Source organism: Aquila chrysaetos, chromosome 6 (genome assembly GCF_900496995.4).
Source record: "Aquila chrysaetos chrysaetos chromosome 6, bAquChr1.4, whole genome shotgun sequence".
NCBI lineage: Eukaryota > Metazoa > Chordata > Aves > Accipitriformes > Accipitridae > Aquila > Aquila chrysaetos.
The window spans coordinates 54371145-54389628 of NC_044009.1; the positions used below are offsets into that span (position 1 = coordinate 54371145).

General features: G+C 49.0%; 3 long non-coding RNA genes across 8 annotated transcripts; 2 read left to right on the forward strand and 1 right to left on the reverse strand.

Moving 5' to 3' along the window:
- Window positions 1-4613: 4613 nt before the first annotated feature.
- On the reverse strand, window positions 4614-15885 carry LOC115342502. The gene is made up of 3 exons (XR_003923794.1): window positions 15800-15885; window positions 7801-7804; window positions 4614-4624 (listed from the first exon to the last, which is right to left on the reverse strand). It is a non-coding gene; the product is annotated as an uncharacterized LOC115342502 (long non-coding RNA).
- On the forward strand, window positions 6312-9922 carry LOC115342500. Of its 6 annotated transcripts, XR_003923790.1 has the most exons (8): window positions 6312-6390; window positions 8180-8235; window positions 8320-8495; window positions 8594-9154; window positions 9250-9457; window positions 9544-9584; window positions 9682-9730; window positions 9801-9922. It is a non-coding gene; the product is annotated as an uncharacterized LOC115342500 (long non-coding RNA). The 6 variants fall into 6 exon arrangements; XR_003923791.1 differs by having other exon boundaries at window positions 8320-9196; window positions 9402-9457; XR_003923788.1 differs by having other exon boundaries at window positions 8320-9154.
- On the forward strand, window positions 9988-17783 carry LOC121233406. The gene is made up of 3 exons (XR_005932737.1): window positions 9988-10953; window positions 11039-11091; window positions 16075-17783. It is a non-coding gene; the product is annotated as an uncharacterized LOC121233406 (long non-coding RNA).
- The last annotated feature ends 701 nt before the right edge of the window (window positions 17784-18484 follow it).

Sequence of the window (18484 nt, forward strand, 5' to 3'; positions counted from 1 at the left end):
TGACAGTTTATTATACAGTGGGGCCTCTTCAGCATGCGTCACCTCCTCCTCTGGTGATATTCCAAAATCTTTGCCTTCTGGCCAGTCCGTGATCACTTCCAAAATTCCTGGGTGACTGGGATTTCCTATACGAGCTCGTTGAGTGATCAGTGCGACCCACTTCCTCCATGTGGCATCCGTTGCGTGATGTGTAAAGGAGACCCTCCCTCTGAACGTCCAACCCAGAACTGGCAGTCGGGGTGCTAAGAGGAGCTGTGTTTCAGTACCAACCACTTCCGAGGCAGCTCGAACACCTTCATATGCTGCCAATGTCTCTTTTTCAGTTGGAGTATAGCGGGCCTCGGATCCTCGATACCCCTGACTCCAAAACCCTAGGGGTCGGCCTCGGGTCTCCCCTGGTGCTTTCTGCCAGAGGCTTCAGGTAGAACCATTCCCCCCAGCTGCAGTATAGAGCACATTTTTAACATCTTGTCCTGCCCGGACTGGCCCAAGGGCTACTGCATGAACACTCTCCTATTTAATTTGTTCAAAGGCTTGTTGTTGCTCAGGGCCCCATTTAAAATCATTCTTCTTCTGGGTCACTTGATAGAGAGGGCTTGCAATCAGACTGTAATTTGGAATATGCATTCTCTAAAAACCCACAATGCCTAAGAAAGCTTGTGTTTCCCTTTTACTAGTCAGTGAAGACATAGCTGCTATTTTGTTGATCACATCCATTGGGATCTGACGACGTCCATCTTGCCATGTTATTCCTAAAAACTGGATGTCCCATGCAGGTCCCTTGACCTTATTTTGTTTTTTGGCAAAACCAGCTTTGAGAAGGATTTGGATTATTTTCTTCCATTTCTCAAAAACTTTTTCTGCTCTGTTGCCCCATATGGTGATGTCATCAATGTACTGCATGTGTTCCAGAGCTTCACCTTTTTCCAGTGCAGTCTGGATTAGTCCATGACAAATGGTGGGGCTGTTTCCACCCCTGGGACAGTCGATTCCAGGTGTACTGGATGCCCTTCCAAGTAAAAGCAAACTGTGGCTGGTACTCTGCTGCCAGAGGGATTGAGAAAAATGCATTAGCAATGCCAATTGTGGTGTACCACTTGACTGCCTTTGACTCTAGTTCATATTGAAGTTCTAGCATGTCTGGCATGGCAGCACTCGGTGTCATCGTGACTTCATTCAGGCCACGGTAGTCAACAGTTAGTCTCCACTCTCCATTAGACTTTTCACTGGCCATGTGGGGCTGTTAAAGGGTGAGTGAGTTTTACTGATCACTCCTCGGCTCTCCAGTTGACAAATCAACTTGTGGATGGGAATCAGGGAGCCTTGGTTGGTGCGATATTGCTGCCAGTGCACTGTTGTGGTAGCAATTGGCTGCGGTGATGAAAGAGGCACTCGGGATGACAACGAGATGGTTCCAAAGCAACAGCAAAAAAGAGCCCTTTATTGTCTCTTACAGCATACTTATATATTACTAAAACAGGAGCGCATATCTGGCTCGGCTGGGATGTTTTCCAGTCCTCAGAACAGTTAAAGATAAAAACATTCCATACACATACTTGTGACTGTCTTCAGCCATATCTTCCAGGCATACACCAGGCCATCTTCTGACCTGACCTTGTAAAACTAGTTCTTCAAAGGCTTGGCAAACATGCAGCACAACAAATTCTAACGTTCACTCTTGAAAACAAATGCCAGGTGTTCTGAGCTGCTCCTCCCACAACTGGCACTTGTTGTTCTTTGACCCTCAGCAATCCCAGAATCGGAAGGGTCCTGAGAGAAACCAGGCAGGGTAAGACAGCTGTTTAATTCTCTCCGTCTCCAAGGCAGCTATACCAAAATCCCACCGATACCCCTCTGGGTCCTTAAAATACCCTCTCCTGAGGTAGTCTACGCCAAGGATGCACGGAGCCTCTGGGCCAGTCACAACAGGACGTTTCTGCCACTCATTCCCGGTTAGGCTTACTTCAGCCTCCAATACAGTTAACTGTTGAGATCCCCCTGTCACACCAGAAATACAGATGAGTTCTGCCCTTTTATAACTTGGTGGCATTAGAGCGTACTGTGCACCGGTCTCTACTAGAGCCTTGTACTCCTGCGGGTCTAATGTGCCAGGCCATCAAATCCACACAGTCCAATAAACCCAGTTGTCCCTTTCCTCCACCCGGGTGGAAGCAGGGCCCCTCTAATCCTGGTCAGAGTATTCGTTACTCGCTTGTTGTAAAACTGACTTAGAAGTCCCTTCAGGAGGATCAGAAGTAAGATTGGCCCTTCTACTCTGTCTGGAAACTGGAGTAGTATTTCTCCTGGAAGAATCCCCTTTTGTGGTTGTTTTCCCTTGCAAGTCATGTACCCGTGCACTTAGGACCGAGGTTTTCCATCGCACTTCCTCATGTCATCTCCATGGTCACAGAGGTGAAACCACAGGGTACCCCCGTGGTGTGTATCTTCTATACTCTCTCTTGAGCAGAGGAATGCTCACTCCTAATAGCTGAGGTACTGGTCTGTACAGGTGGGGCGTATGAATTTTTGATCAGTTTGATCAGTTTTTTTTGACTTTTTGGACAGTTTTTCCACAGCCAAGACACAGGCTTATAGGGTGGAAGCGAGATTTTCTTCGTATTGCTGGAGTTGGCAAGCCATTTCATCCACCATCGGTGCCTCTTTGTCTTTCCAGGTCAGTACTGCCAATGGTTTGGCATACGATGATGGTGTGCTCTGTACAAACTTCCGCCGCATGGGTCGTGTGCATTGGACTTCGTCTGGATCTCTGGGTAATTGTACGTTGTCCGGGTCATAATAAATCATCTCTAGCACAGCTAATTCCATCAGGTACTGCATACCTTTCTCCATGGTGGTCCACTTGCCCGGTTGACATAAAACATCTTCCTTGAAGGGGTACATTTCCTTCACGCTTGACAGGAGTCACCTCCAGAGGCTGAGGGCTTGTGTCCCTTTTCCAATTGCCTTGTCAATGCCACCTTCCCTAGAAAGTGATCCCAGCTGCTTGGCTTCTCTACCCTCCAGTTCCAGGCTACTAGCCCCATTGTCGCAGCATCAGAGCAGACAGGTGATAATGTGCTCACCTGGTCGATGGCTGAAATCTTTCTGCATATCCCGCAGCTCACTCAGGGGTAGGGATGGGGTGATTACCTCTGGTTCTGCCTCTTCCTTCTGTTCCCGTGATGACCCTTGTTCACCTTCATCCCTCACTAAGCGAACTGATTTTTTTGTATATTTCTTCTTCTGTATGGGGGCAACTGATACTGGCACAGGTTGGTTCTCTAGTTCAGCTGCAGTGCCTGTTGTTGGGGTTGGAGTAACTGCAGTACCTGTCGCTGGAGTTGGAGTGGCCGCAGTGCCTGTCGTGGGGGTTGAAGTGTGGCCACAGTGCCTGTCGCTTTGTTGTCAGATCCAGAGACCTTCTCTTCCCCTTGAGGGTACTGAATAGTGTTGAAGAGGGCTCGATAGGCATGGGCCAGGCCCCAGCACATTGCAGTGATTTATGTCTCTCTGGAACTGCCAGGGTGACAGCATAGTTTTTCCAAATATTTTACTGGTTTTTCCGGATTCTGCACTTGTTCAGGGGTGAAATTCCAAAACACTGGAGGTGTCCACTGTCCTAGGTATTTGCCCATACTGTCCCACACACCCTGCTGCTCATAATTATCCAGCCTCGGGGCAGATCTCTGGGTGATATTCTTAAACAGTTGTTTAACCCTAAACAAGACCTGAACCACGTTCAGGAACATGCTAGCTCCTAGCAATAGGACCACACTAGTTTCAACATCCCAGGGATATTCAAAATTTTCAAAACTCTCAAACGCTATTGTAATTAGCCTGGAGGAGAAGGGGAAGGTGAAGAAAGGTGTCTTGCTCATAGATTGGCTCTCCAAGGAGGAAAGGTGAAGGGTGTAATTATTAATAGTTCCCAACAGATGGCTCCCGAAGTACAGAGGTGATGACAATGCTGAGTACAAATACCAGATTAGTCCCATGACCGATAAGTTTATCATACCATAAGCCACTGTTACACAATACAGCAAAATGAAAACCTTAATCCACGTCCCATGGATGATAAGCAGCAGCACAGGGACTATATATGGCAAGCAAGGTGATACATAACACAACTGGAAGAACGACCGCCACAACTCTAAAAGCCAATAAATCAACATTGTGACCAGCAACTATTAAACTAATACAATGAATGGTTGTAACAAATTTGTTTTAACACGCTCTGGTCAGATCTGTTGTTATCTGTCGTGGTTTAACCCCAGCCAGCAACTAAGCACCATGCAGCTGCTCACTCACTCCCCCCGCCCCCCCCAGTGGGATGGGCGAGAAAATCGGGAAAAGAAGTAAAACTTGTGGGTTGAGATAAGAACAGTTTAATAGAACAGAAAAGAAGAAACTAATAATGATAACACTAATAAAATGACAACAGTAATAATAAAAGGATTGGAATGTACAAATGATGTGCAGTGCAATTGCTCACCACCCACCGATTGACACCCAGTTAGTCCACAAGTGGCAGTTCTCCCCGCCCCCACTCCCCCAGTTTATACACTAGATGTGACGTCACATGGTATGGAATACCCTGTTGGCCAGTTTGGGTCAGCTGCCCTGGCTCTGTCCTGTGCCAACTTCTTGTGCCCCTCCAGCTTTCTCGCTGGCTGGGCTTGAGAAGCTGAAAAATCCTTGACTTTGGACTAAACACTACTTGGGAACAACTGAAAACATCCGCGTTATCAACATTCTTTGCATACTGAACTCAAAACATAGCACCGTACCAGCTACTAGGAAGACAGTTAACTCTATCCCAGCTGAAACCAGGACATATCTCAACCCTTCGGGCCCCATGTTGGGCACCAAAAAGGACTGTTGTGGTTTAACCCCAGCCAGCAACTAAGCACCACGCAACCGCTCGCTCACTCGCCCCCACCCAGTGGGTTGGGGGAGACGATCTGGAAAAAAAAAAAGTAAAATTCATGGGTTGAGATAAGAACAGTTTAATAGGACAGAAAGGAAGAAAATAATAATGATAATAATAATAAAATGACAATAATAATAATAATAAAAGAATTGGAATACACAAAACAAGTGATGCACAATGCAATTGCTCACCACTCGCCAACCGATGCCCAGTTAGTTCCCAACTAGCAATCCGCTCCCCCCCCCCCCGGCCAACTCCCCCCCAGTTTATATACTGGGCATGATGTCATACACTCTGGAATATCCCTTTGGCCAGTTTCGGTCAGCTGTCCCAGCTGCGTCACCTCCCAACTCCTTGTGCCCCTCCAGCCTTCTTGCTGGCTGGGCATGAGAAGCTGAGAAATCCTTGATTTAGTACAAACACTACTTAGCAACAACTGAAAACATCAGTGTGTTATCCACATTATTCTCATACTAAATCAAAAACATAACACTATAGCAGCTCCTAGAAAGAAAATTAACTCTATCCCAGCCAAAGCCAGGACACATGGGCATCGTTTCTTACAGGCATCCAATGAGCGTCTATCACAGTCTTCCCTGGCATTTCTTGGAGGATGTATCTTATTCATGCCCATAAAGGTCTCAGACCAGGGTTGTGGGTTTTTTTTTCTGGTAGCCTCCTGCCATGTAAGTGTTTTATATTCTCCCAGTTGGGTGTTTTTTTCCATCACTGTCACATGTGCTTTGCTCTGGTTTCAGCCATGGCGGTTTTGTTTCCATGTCATCATTTTTCTCTCATTGATTTAGCAATAGTTTTTGTAATTGCAGTCTTCATCTTAGGTCTCTCTTTCAGGTCTCTCTTTCAGGTCTCTCTTAGGTCTCTCTCACCTTCACGACATTCTGCTTTTTTCTATTGGCTGTCAACCCCATTATTCCATAAAGGTCTTCCTAGACACACCCCCAACCCCCGGTTCATCATTCCATCTTCCACGGACGCCTTTGCAGGGATAAGGTGGAGTACACTTGTGTTTCTAGGGTATATCTTAATTGCCAGACACTTTAAATTACTTTTCATGCAATTTTTCCAGGTGACATGTGAAGGGGTTTGGGTAGCACCCCAAGGGGATTGGACCCGTACATGTGGCTGCAGGTAGTGGGTGCCGTTGCTGAAAGGCAAAGTGGTGGTGTGGTGAAGTTCTGCAGTTACAGGGATGTATGATGTCTCATTGCTCAGTTATCTACTTTGTAAGCCACTTCTGTCATGTAGTGATGGGGACAGTACTGTTCATTTGTTTCATTTTATCGAAGGATAACAGCGTGATGGAGCAGGGTATGAGAGTGTAATATTTTCTGTTTTGTTTGCCACTACAGGCGCCTAAAGGCCAGCCCGCATTCAAGAGAGGGCGTGAGGATCACTGTTTTGACTGTTGGCAGAGGAAGGAACATCTTTCAGAGACCAAGGTGAAGTAGAGCTGTTATTCGGTTCAATTTTGTGCACAGGGGATACAGTTGTGGTGTGGGAGCTCTGACAGACAAAATGCAGTCAGTAGCTTCAAGGCCACTAGGGACATCGCAGAAGACGTGAGCACGGTCTTTGACTTGTCAAATGTTAGAACGGATTGTCAGTCTTATCTTGCTGAACTGTATTGCCTTCTGAAGTAACACATACTTATTCTGTACTGGGATTTGAGTTGCTTGGCCAGCATTGCCTTTGGCTTCTCTTTCTTGAGCTCATATGTTGACAAGAAGCAGCTCTCTCATCGACTGTTTAGGTCCAGGGAAAATAATTTTTTGTGTCAATTTTTTTGTGTGTGTTGATCTTGTTGTTTGTTGTATTGGGTTTGCGTGGCAAGGTTTTGGTAGTGAGGGTGTTACAGGGGTGGCTTCTGTAAGAAGCTGCTAGAAGGTTCTCCCATGTCCAACGGAGCCAATGCCAGCCGGCTCCAAGATGACCTGCTGCCGGCCAAGGCCGAGCCAATCTGCAATAGTGGTAGCGCCTCTGGGATAACAGATTTAAGAAGGGGAAAAAAGTTGCGGCAGGCACAGAAACTGCAGCCAAAGAGAGGAGTGAGAACATGTAAGAGAAACAGCCCTGCAGACCCCCAGGTCAGTGAAGAAGGAGGGGGTGGAGGTGCTCCAGGCACCGGAGCAGAGATTCCCCTGTAGCCCGTGGGGAAGACCATGGTGAGGCAGGCTGTCCCCCTGCAGCCTGTGGAGGACCCCATGCCGGAGCAGGTGGATGCCCAAAGGAGGCTGTGACCCCGTGGGAAGCCTGTGCTGGAGCAGGTTTTGTGGCAGGACCTGCGGGTCCATGGAGAGAGAAGCCCACGCTGGAGCAGGTTTGCTGGCAGGACTTGTGACCCCACGGGGGACCCATGCTGGAGCAGTCTGTGCCTGAAGGACTGCACCCCGTGGAAGGGACCCACACTGAAGCAGTTTGTGAAGAACTGCAGCCCGTGGGAAGGACCCACATTGGAGAAGTTTGTGGAGGACTGTCTCCTGTGGGAGGGACCCCACACTGGAGCAGGGGAAGAGTGAGGAGTCCTGCCCCTGAAGAGGATGAAGCGGCAGAGACAACCTGTGATGAACTGACTGCAACCTCCATTCCCTGTCCCCCTGCGCTGCTGAGGCTTTGGTGGGCACCTGGCCTCCAGCCAGGGTCAACGCACCACATTTTTTTTTTCTGGTTTTTTTTGGCATTGATCTTATTCTTGCAAACACCTGTTCACCTTTCACATCTGTTCACACTTGGATCTGCTTCCAGTACAACATAGCTATGTTGTAAGACTTTTTAGTGCCATGTCATCTGACCGTAGTCTTTTGTACATGACTATTTTCCAGCAGCACAGTCTTGCGTTGCATTTCTTTCACAGCCCTCATTTGACAAAGCTGTCTATTGAGGGGTTCTCAGCACTGCTCTTCATAGAGTTAATTAAGAGCTCTTCATCCATAAAGGAAAAGTCCATGTCATTATGCCTGCCTCTCTCTCTTCCCCTGCCATTCCCCATGAATAGCAGACTGAAGTAGTGGTTATTTTTGAGGTGTCACTCCGTTGATGTAGTTCTAAGCATCCCCTGTGGTTTGGGTTTTACAAGTGGCCTGGCCCTGGCCTCACCACAGCAGACTGAAGAATAAGACTTGGGGCAGGCAAGCAGCCAAGGTAAAAAGAAGAGGGAGAGAAGAATTGCTACAGGTGGGCCATGGGTTTGGGAGATACCTCAGCATGCCCTTTTTCCTCTGGCTTTTGCAGGTGCCCTGTGCAATCGTGGAGGGGTGAAGCTGCTTCCCGATGAGGAGTCCTAGGAGGTAAGGATGTAGTTGGCTGGGTTGGGGTCCAACTGCAAAGTAGCATGAGGCAACTTGGTGATGTTTTTCCCTTTGGTTTTGTAGGTGCAGTGGAGGGCTCTCCTCAAAAGTGGCTGAGGATTTCAGATTAGGCTGGGTAGGAAAGAGAGGAGAGGCATGGCTGGTGATCACTTTCAAACACAACGGTCACTTTGGTTTTCCAGGTGCCACAGGTAATATGCCAACCACACCAATCTCACTGTAGAATCAGAGTGGAGAAGGTGAGTGGAGTGACATGGTGGTTCTGAGGAGGGTGTTCTTGAGGAAGAGGTCTGTGGTGGCTGACATGACAGTGACTGATGGTGCTCTATTATTGTAGATGTTGAAGAGGAACGTGGTGATTGCAGGAACATCCTGGTTAGATGACATGATCCTTATCAAGAATGGGTTCTGATCCCCTGGGCACTCTGAAAGCTAAGTTGAGGGGCAAATGCTATGTCAGGGTGGGGGAAGGATAGGAATTGGACGATGCAGCAGGCAGGGTCTTTAAAGTCAGTGCTGTGGAGACGGCTGCTCAGGATCAGTTGTGTTTGGGTGCAGACAGAGGGTGCATGGTCTGTTCCGCATGATGCAAGCCTTTTCTGGGCAAGGCAGTTCCAGCCTGTGTCTGTGTTGCCAGTGTAGTTTGCATAGTCTGTGTTCTGTCCTATGCCATACTTTCTGCAGGTCTTGATGACCCCATTGCTCTTTGTGCTCGGTGAGCAGAGCAATGAGCAGTGCGACTGAGGAGGCGAGGAGAGTGCCATAAGAATGTGGGGTGTCGGAGAGCAGAGCACCACTGCTGGTGGCTGTGACCATTTTATGCTGATTTTGTTTCTGTTTTGAAGGTATGAAGCGACATGGGAAACGGGATGACTGCGTGGGAGCTGACTCATGCAAGGTGAGCGATGAGCAGGAGACTGAAGTAGCTGTTATCTCTGAGGTGTCATTCTGTTGATGTAGCTATAATCATCCCTTGTTGTTTGGGTGTTACAGATGGTGCGCAGGCCTCAATGGGGCAGCCTGAAGAACCAGACTCGGGGCCATTGAGCAGCTGTGGTTAAGGAGCAGGAGAGAAGAACCACTGCAGGCAACCTGTGGTTTTGGGCAGTATGCAAGCATGTGCTTTTCCTATCTTTTTTTTGCAGGTGCTGCATGCAGTACCAGAGGGCTGAAGCCAGATGCTGATGAGTGGTCTGAGAAGGTGAGTTGGTTGTTGGTCTGGTTGGGGAGTTGAATTGCAAAGTAGTATGAGGCAATTCTGTGAAGTGTTTTCATTTGGTTTTGCAGGCACCATGCATGTTCTCTTCAGAAATGGCTGAGGATTTGAGGTGAGTTGGTGGAGGTGAGAGCAGCAGCACAGTGGGCCCTGCAGAGTGGGTGATTGCTTCCAAGCACAGTGGTCATTTTATCATTGTGGCTTTCCAGGTGCCATGGGAGCTGCTGGACTCAACATCTGATTTTGGGAGGCAAGCAGGTGAGTGGGGTGATACTGCTTCTGAGGAAGGCATTGATGTGGAAGAGGCTGGTGTTGACTGGCTTGCCAGTGACTGGCAGCACTTTGTTTTGCGGATGACAGAGAAACCTGGCGCTTGCAGGAGCTTCCTGATTAGATGCTGTGGTCCTTGTCGAGGATGGATTCTGACCCCCCAGCAATCTGACAGCTAAGTTGAGGGGCACATGATGTGGGTGGGTGGGGTGGAGAGGGGTTGCAGAGTGGGACAGATGGGGGTTTAAAGTCAGCGCTGTGGAGAGAGCTGGTCAAGATCAGTGATGTTTGGGCGCAGACAGAAAGTGTGGGGTCTGTCCTGCAGGATGTGAATGTGTGCTGGGCAAGGCAGTTCCAGCCTGTGTCTGTGTTGCAGTGTAGTTTATGTAGTCTGTGTTCTGTTCCTATGCCTTACCTTCTGCAGGTCTTGATGACCCCATTGCTCTTTGTGCTCGGTGAGCTCAGCACGCACCTCAGTATGCATCCATAGGGTCTTGAACGCCTTGCCTCGTTGGCGTAGTGCCAGTCAAGCACTTCTTGTCTTGCACTTGAAGCTTAAAGTGTGGATCTGTCTTGTGTGTTTTGCCTCATAGATGTTTCTGGACGGTCATCTTTGCAGCAGTGATCCAGGCTGCATCAGTAGCTCTTCTCTTGTGAGTTCTGTTTCTGTGGGACCTTCTTCTGGGGGTTTCTTCCCCATGTCCTTACGTGGATCTTGGATCTTGGCGCCCAGCTTCTCACACATCCATCATCCCCGGTTTGATGGCAGCTTTCTGCCATGGGCTGTAGCATTTGACTCTTCTCTGGAGCTGCCATAGAGCATCAGTACTGTGCTGTCACGGAACTGCAGGTCTTCTTTGCCATTGACGTTTTCCCCCTGGGAGTCATTCTTCTTGTGTGTGGTCTTCTCGCATCTTTTGGTCACATTGTAGTGTCTGTGTGCAGCATTGGTCTGTGTGTGTGTTTGGGTTGGAGCTGTCCTGTCTGGTGGTGTAGCAACAGTACTGTGAGGGGCAGTGTAGCAGTACCATGCTGCACATGCTCTGTGTTGATCTGTCCAGTTTTTTTTGCATTGGACCATATGGTCCATCTCTGGGTGAGTGGCCAGCAGCAGCCGCGTGACTTGTTTTATATTGTTTCTATTTCAGATGCAGAGTGACAAGCTGCGTGTCAAAGGGCAATGGAGGAGGCCAGTGGAGTGCTGTAAGAAGGTGGGCTAGCATGTGGTATGGGAGGGCAAGTGCAATTCTTGGTGGCTATGGCTAGCTTATGCTTTTTTTTTGTTTTATTTTGAAGGTGTGAAGCTACATGTAAAGCAAGCTGCCTGCACTGGAGCTCACTCAGGCAAGGTGAGCAATGAAGAGGTCTGACGTGGTTACTGTTGAGGTGTCATGTTGCTGCAGATTGAATCATCCATCTGTCTCTGTTTCTCTGTCCTTCTTGTCTTTCCCCCCATTTCTCTGTCCTGTTCCTCCTTCAGTTTTTTTGTTCTCTGTCACTCTGTCCTTCTCCCGTCACTGTTTTTCCTCACTGCATCTCTGTCCTGCAGCCCAGTGCTGTTTTTTTCTTCTCCATCTATCTGTCCCACTGCTCATCCTAGGCTTTTTCCCCTCCATCTCTGTCCTGCTCCCTGTCTTATTTTTGCCTGTCTTTCACTTTGTCCTGCCTCTGTGTCCGTTTTTTCTCTCTGTCGCCTTGTCTTGTTCCCTGTCCCTGTCCTTCTCTGACAATCTGTGTCCTGCTCCTTGTCCTTCTTTTCCCTCCTCCTTCTGTCCCCCATCCTTCTTTCTTTTTTGTCTTTCTATCCTTCTGCCTCAATGCTTCTTTCTCCATCTCTGTCCTGCTCCCAGCCCCTTGTTTCCTCTCACTGTCCCTCTGTCCTGCTTCCTGTCCCTTTTATTTCTGTCTTTATTTCTCTGTCCTGTTGCCTGTCCTGTCATTTCTTGCTATATCTCCCTGTCCAGCTGGCTCTCCCTTTTTTTGCTTTCTCTCCCTGTCTGTCCTGCTCCCTGGCCTTTTTTTGTCTTCCTCTGTCCTCTAGCCCATTGCTGGTTTGGGTCTTTTTTTCCCTTCTCGGTCTCTTTGTACAGCTCTGACCCTTTATTTCTCAATCCCTTTGTCCTGTTCCCTGTCCTTTTTCTCTCTCTGTCTGTATGTTCTGTGTCCTGTCACTGTCTTTGTCCCTCCTTTCTTCTCCTCGCCCCCCCATTTCTGTATCCCTCTGTCCTAATCACTGATCCTACATTTTCTTGCTCCATCTCTCTGCAGGGTTCCTCATCCCTATTTTTCTTTATTTTTCTAGCTCTCTGACCTTTTATTTCTACCCTTGTCTCTCTCTCTGCTCCTCAGTCTTCTCCCTTGTCTTATTTTTCTCTTTCTAGTCCTCAGTTCTGCTCCCCATCACTGTGTTTTCTTCCTCCATTTCTCTGTCCTGCTCCCCATCCCTCTCTTTCTTTCTCCATCCTGCTGTGCTGCTCCCTGGTGCCCCACCCCTGCCCCACCTTGTGTCACTCATCTCTCCACCCCTCTGTCCTAGTCCCCATCCCTAATCTTCCTTTTCCATTTCTCTGTCCTGCTTTTGGTCCCTGTTTTTTCTCTGGCTCCATCTCCCTGTCATTCTCCCTGTTGTTCTTGCTTGCTGTCTATCCCAGTATCCTGCTCCCCATCCCTCTCTTTTTCTCTGTATCCCATTTTCTTGCTCCCTGTCCCTCACTTGTTTTCTGTATCCCTCACTCATTCCTCCTGCCCTTCCTTCCCTGTGCCCTCCTGCCTCTGGCCTGCTGTTTGTCACAGGTTTGTCTTTCTCCCGCTTTCTGTCTGGGTTCTGTCACTCTCTTTCTCTCTCTGTTCCTCTGTCCTTCCTCCAACCTGTATTTTCCTCTCTCTGTCCCTCTGCCCCTAATGCTTCTTTCTCCATCTCAGTCCTGCTCTCTGCCCCCTTTTCCCTCTCCCTGTCTATCTGTCCTGCTTCCTCTCCCTGGTTATTCTGCCTTTATTCCTCTGTCCTGCTGCCTGTCTCATTGTTTCTAGTTATAGCCCCCTGTCCAGCCAGCTGTCCGTTTTTTCCTTTCTATCTTCCCTACTCTGGCCCTACTTTTTCTTCCTCTGTGTCTATCTGGCAGCCCATCACTGGTTTTTTTCCTTCTCTATCTCTTTGTCTTAATCTGCATCTGGTTCCCCCCGCTGTCCCCAGTGCCTCTGTCCTGTTCCTTGTCCTGCTTTTTGTCTCTCTGTGTCTTGCACTCTATCCCCATCTTTTTCTCTCTCTCCCTCCTTCCTTTTCCCTCCTCTCTGTCCAGCAGCCCATTACCATTTTTTCCCTTCTCCATCTCTTAATCTACATCCGTTCTGCCCCCCTGCCCCAGTCTCTGCTTTTTGTCTCTCCATGTCCTGCGCTCTATCCTCGTCTTTCTCTCTCCCTCCTTCCTTTTCCCTCCTTCTTTTTCTCTGCATCCCTTTGCCCTGTTGCTCATCAGTATTTTTCCCTTCCATTCGTCTGTCCTGCTCCCTGTCCCTTACTTCTCTGTCAGTCCCTCTGTCCTGTTGCCTATCATTATTTTTGCTGTCTGCATCCCACTGCCCTGGTTCCCATTCATCTCTTTTGGCTCTATCCTCATGTCCTGCTCCCCAGCAGTATTTTTTTCTTTCTCCAGCTCTCTGACCTGCTCCCCGCCCTGCTGTTTTTCTCTCTGTCATTCTTTCCACTTCCCTGTACCTCTCTCTCTGCAACCTTGTGTCCTGCTTCCTGTCCCTCTCTGTGTATATCCCACTGTCCTGGTCCCTGTCCCTCTCTTTGCCTCTCTATCCCTCTGTCCTTGTCCTTGTCCCTGTTTTTACTTTCTCCATCTGTCTGTCCTGCTGCCCATCTCTGTCCAGTTCCCTTTCTGTTTTTTTTCCTCTCTTGGTTACTCTGCTTTTCTTCCTGTCCCTATTTTTTTTCTTTCCTCATCCCTCTGCCCTGCTCTGTGTTCTGTCCCTCCGACTCCTGCAGTGTGCTGCTGTGTGTTACCCGTCCTTCTCCCTGTTGATTTTTTTTCCCATATTGCTCTATTTTTCCGTCCTGCACCCTAGAAGTATTTTTTTGTTCTCTGTATTTCTGTTCTGCCCATCATGATTTTGACGTTCTCCATTTCTCTCTCCTGCTCCCCACCCTTCCCTTTCTCCCTCTGTCATTCTTTCCTCTTCCCTATACTTCTGCTTTTCTGTGTTCTTGCATCCCACTCTGTCCATCCCTCCATCTCTTTCCATCAGTCTGTCTTGCTCCCCATCCCTCTTTTTCTTTCTACCTTTCTGATGTCATGTCCCCCCATCTCCACTTTTGTCCCAGTCTTTCTCTCTACATGCTCCTGTCATTCTCCTCCTCTTGCTCTTCTTGCTTTTTCTCACTTTTCCTCTATCCTGCTGCCCATCACTATTTTTTCCTCCTCCATCCCTTTGTCCTGCTCCCTGTCCACATCAATCTTTCCCTTTTGTTCTGCATCCAGTGTTTCTTTGTTTTCTCAATTTCAGTCCTTTTCTCCACACATTTTTCTCTCTGCTCCTCAGTCCTTCTCTCTCATCTTATTTTTCCCTTTCTGCCATCCCTCTCTTTCTCTGTGACCCTCTGCACCGTTCCTTTTCTTTTCTTTCTCCAATTCTGTGTCTTACCTGTCCCCCTCTCACTGTCTCTCTTCCTCTGTCCTGCTCCCTGCCCCTATCATTTATTGCTTTACCTCTCTGTCCTGCTCTCTGTCCCCATTTTCTCTCATGCTCCATCTCTCTGTCATTCTCTCTGTTGCTCTCGTTGGCTTTCCATCCCAGCGTCCTGCTCCCTGACCCTCTCTCTTTTGCAGTATGCTACTTTCTGGCTCCCTGTCCCTCACCTGTTTTCTGTATCCCTCTGTCTTTCCTCCTGTCTTTCCTTGTCCCTCTGGCCTGCTATGCCTCACTGTCTTTTTTCTTTCTTTCTCCATCTCTCTGCCTCGGTCCCGTCAATCTCCTCCTCTCTTAGTCTCTAACATTTCTTTCTCCATCTCTGCCCTACTCCCTGTCCCTTTTCTCTTATTTTCTGTCCCCTCCATCCTCCCCCTAACGTTTTGACTGTATAACTCCATACCACTTCCTATCCCATCGTTTCTCTCTATATCCCTCTGCCCAGCTTGCTGTCCCATTATTCTCCTCTGTCCTGCTCCCTGGCCTTGTTTCTCATCCTGCAGTCCATCACTTTTTTTTCTTTCTTCATCTCTTTAGTCTGATCCATCTGTCTCTCTTTTTTTCCTCACCCCTCCCTGGCTTGTTCCCTGTCTCTTTCTGTCTCTCCCTCCTTCCTTATTCCTGTAACTCAATTTCTCTCTTTATCCATCTGTTCTGCTACCTGCTTGTCACTTTCTCTCTCTCTCCCTCCCTCTGTTCTGCTCCCTGACCCTGTTTTTCTTTCACCATGTCCCTGCAGGGCTCTTCATCCCTTTTTTATTGATTTCTCCATCTCACTGTCCTTTTCCTTGTACCTTTCCTTCTCTGCTCCTCAGTCCGTCTCCCTCAGCTTATTTTTCTCTTTCTGTTCCTCTGTCCTGCTCCCCATCACGGTATGTTTGTTCTTGGTATCTGCTGTTCCAGTAACAACTGCTGAGTTGTTCCAAGGGAAGGGCAAGTGTACAGGCACCGATATCCATAGCAAACTCACTCCTGGGACATACATGCATTAAGGAATAAACACTTGCTGTCTCCTTTGCACTTGGTGAGTGGCTGTCAGAGATCCCAGGGGGAGCAGGTTACATAGTGGGTGTAAGGGGAAATGGCTGTAGTTGTGGGCTGGGGCTGGAGGAGCCCCAGGTGGGGCCAGTGAGGCTGATGGTGATGGTGCTTCTGGGGCATGCCTGCCTGAGAGTGCTGATGAGCTGCAAGGATGTTTCCAACTGACTAGTGCAACAGATTGATGGTCGGTTGGAGTCAGGCCTCATCAGGGCAGCTCCCAGGGGTTTTCTGAGAGCTGGAGGAGAGGAAGCAGGAAGAGGAGCAGGAGATGGCTGCCCCCACCCCCTGGAAAAGGTACTGGGTGCCTCTCCAACTCAACAAAACTCCTTCTGCCCTGCTCGCCCCATGCAGCTGTGCCCAGCTACAGCACCTCCCCTGAAGCCTGTCCTGTAGCCACAGACTGCCCCCAAATCCTGTCCTCATGGCAGCAAGTTGGTCTTTGAATATGCTTTATTGCACCATAAATGAAGGCCACTGTTAGCATTAGTTCAGGGAAACAATGGCATCTCCAGAAGCTCCTGCAGAAGGAGGGGTTCGTGCTTGAGGAGAACTACAGTCAACACTGTGGATAACAGTTGCTTGTTCTTTCCCTCTCCCAGAGGCAGCACTGAGGACTCAGTTGTCGGTTCCTCTCCAGGGATGTTGTTGACTGCCTCTGGCTCAGTTTTGTGTGGGTTGCCTTTGGTCTCATTCTCCTAATGGCATGGGTGAAAAGGGACAGCTGGAGCACTTACTGGCTGTGGACAGGAGCTGCAGTGGCTGAAGCTGGAGAGACCAGAAAAAGGTAAAGCAGCTGAAGAATAAAATGAAAGGGATTTGGCCAGCAGCTGCCTCCAGCTGCAGACAGGAGACAGCCTGCCTCTCCAGGCGAGGAAGGATCCCTCTTAGTGTAGTCCTCAGAAGATCTGATCACTCATGTCCATGGCAGGGTCTGTACGCATAACCAGAAGCACAGTATGGGCATGTAGTGTGTGCGCATGTGAGGCTGCGTACCTAGGAAGCCTCATATTGTAAGAGCTGTAAGACACCAATCTATTCTCTTAGGTGGATGACAGTCAAGCGACCAGACCTACAGAGGAGGAAGGGAGGGGGGGCGGAGATTGAGAGAGAGGGAGAGAAGGATGCATCTGAACTGTCAAATTCTCCCAGCAGCTCCAAGAGCGGGAGCTGCGGTGAGTCCTGGACCCCTGGGGCTGTGTTGCCCCTCTTCTGCATCCTCGTCCCCTCCCTTCTCTTTCTCTCACTGCTGTCATTTTTTTCACTTCCCTGCACCTCTTCCTCTCCCGTTTGCCAAGTCCCCCTCTTTCTCTGTCATTCTACCTCTCTGTTTTCTTTTTCTCTCTGCACTTCTGTCCCATTCCCCGTCCCTCTTTTTTTTGTCCTCTGTCTCTTTCCTGCAGTCCGTCATTATATTTGTCTTTCTCCATCTCTCTGTCTGTCTTCCTATCCCCCTTTTTTTTAATTTCTCCCCATCTGCCCTTTAGCCCTTCACAATTCCCACTGCCCTCACCTCTCTGTCTGGGGCTGTGTCTCTATTTTTAAATTCCTCTCTCTCTGCCCTGTATTCTAGATATACTTTTTCATTCTTAGATTTTCTTGTTCCAGGTCCCTGTCCCTATGTTTTAATTTCTTCCCTCTCTGTGCCACAGCCTATTTTTGTCCTTGTTGTTCTCTCTGTCTGGCTCCCTGTCCCTATTCTTCAATTCCTCTGTCTCTCCCCTTCAGCTCACTGAGGTTTTTTGGTATTTCTCAGTTGGTCTCTGTCTACCTCACTGTCCCCTTTTCCAATTCCTCTCTGCCCCGTGGCCCATCACTAATCTTTGTTTTTCTCCATCTCAGTCTGGTTCCCTATCAATTCCTCCTCTCTGGCCTGTAGCCCATCACTATTTCCTTCATGCCCCTCCCTCTGTGTCTCCCTTTCCCTATTTTTCAACCCCCCCTCTGCCCTGTAGCCAATCGCTGTTGTAGTGGGTTTGTGTGGCAAGGTTTTGCTAGCTGGGCTGGGGTGTGCAGGGGCTGCAGGGGTGGGTTCTGTGAGAAGACACCAGGACTTGCCCCCGTGTTGGACAAAGCCAGTTCCAGCTCCAAGAAGGATTTGCTGCTGGTCAAAGCTGAGCCAACTAGCAACGCTGGTAGTGCCTCTGTGATGACATATTTAAGAAGTCCTAAAAAAAATGCTGTGCAGAAGCTGTGATAGAGAAAATGTGAGTGTGAAACAGCCCTGCAGACCCCCAGGTCAGTGAAGAAGGAGGGGGAGGAGGTGCTGCAGGCACCAGAGCAGAGATTCCCCTGCAGCCCATGGGGAAGACCATGGTGAGGCAGGCTGTCCCCCTGCAACCCATGGAGGTCCACGGTGGAGCAGATATCCACCTGCAGCCTGGGGAGGACCCCACGCCGGAGCAGGGGGATGCCCAAAGGAGGCTGTGACCCCGTGGAGAGCCCGCGCTGGAGCAGGTTTTCTGGCACGACCTGTGGATCCATGGAGAGAGGAGCCCACGCTGGAGCAGGTTTGCTGGCAGGACCTGTGGCCCTATGGGAGGGACCCCATGCTGGAACAGAAGAAGACCGTGAGGAGGAAGGAGCAGCAGAGACAACTTGTGATAAACTGAGTGCAACCCCCCACTCCCTCTCCCCCGTGCTGCTCAGGGGGAGGAGGTAGAGAAGACAGGAGTGAAGATGAGCCCAGGAAAAAAGAGAGGGGTGGGGGAAGGTGTTTTTTAGATTTGTTCTTATTTCTCATTATCCTACTCTGATTTATTTTGATTGACAATAAATTAAATTAATTTCCCCAAGTCAGGGCTGTTTTGCCTGTGACAGTGATTGGTGAGTGACTTCTTTGTCCTTACCTTGACCCACAAGCTTTTTTGTTGTATTTTCTCCCCCTGTCTTGTGAGGAGGGGGAGCGATAGAGCGGCTTGGTGGGCACCTGGCAGCTAGCCAAGGTCAACCTGCCACAGTTTCCTTCTATCAGGCTCCCTGTCCCTTTTTCTTAATTCTTGCCTATGTTTC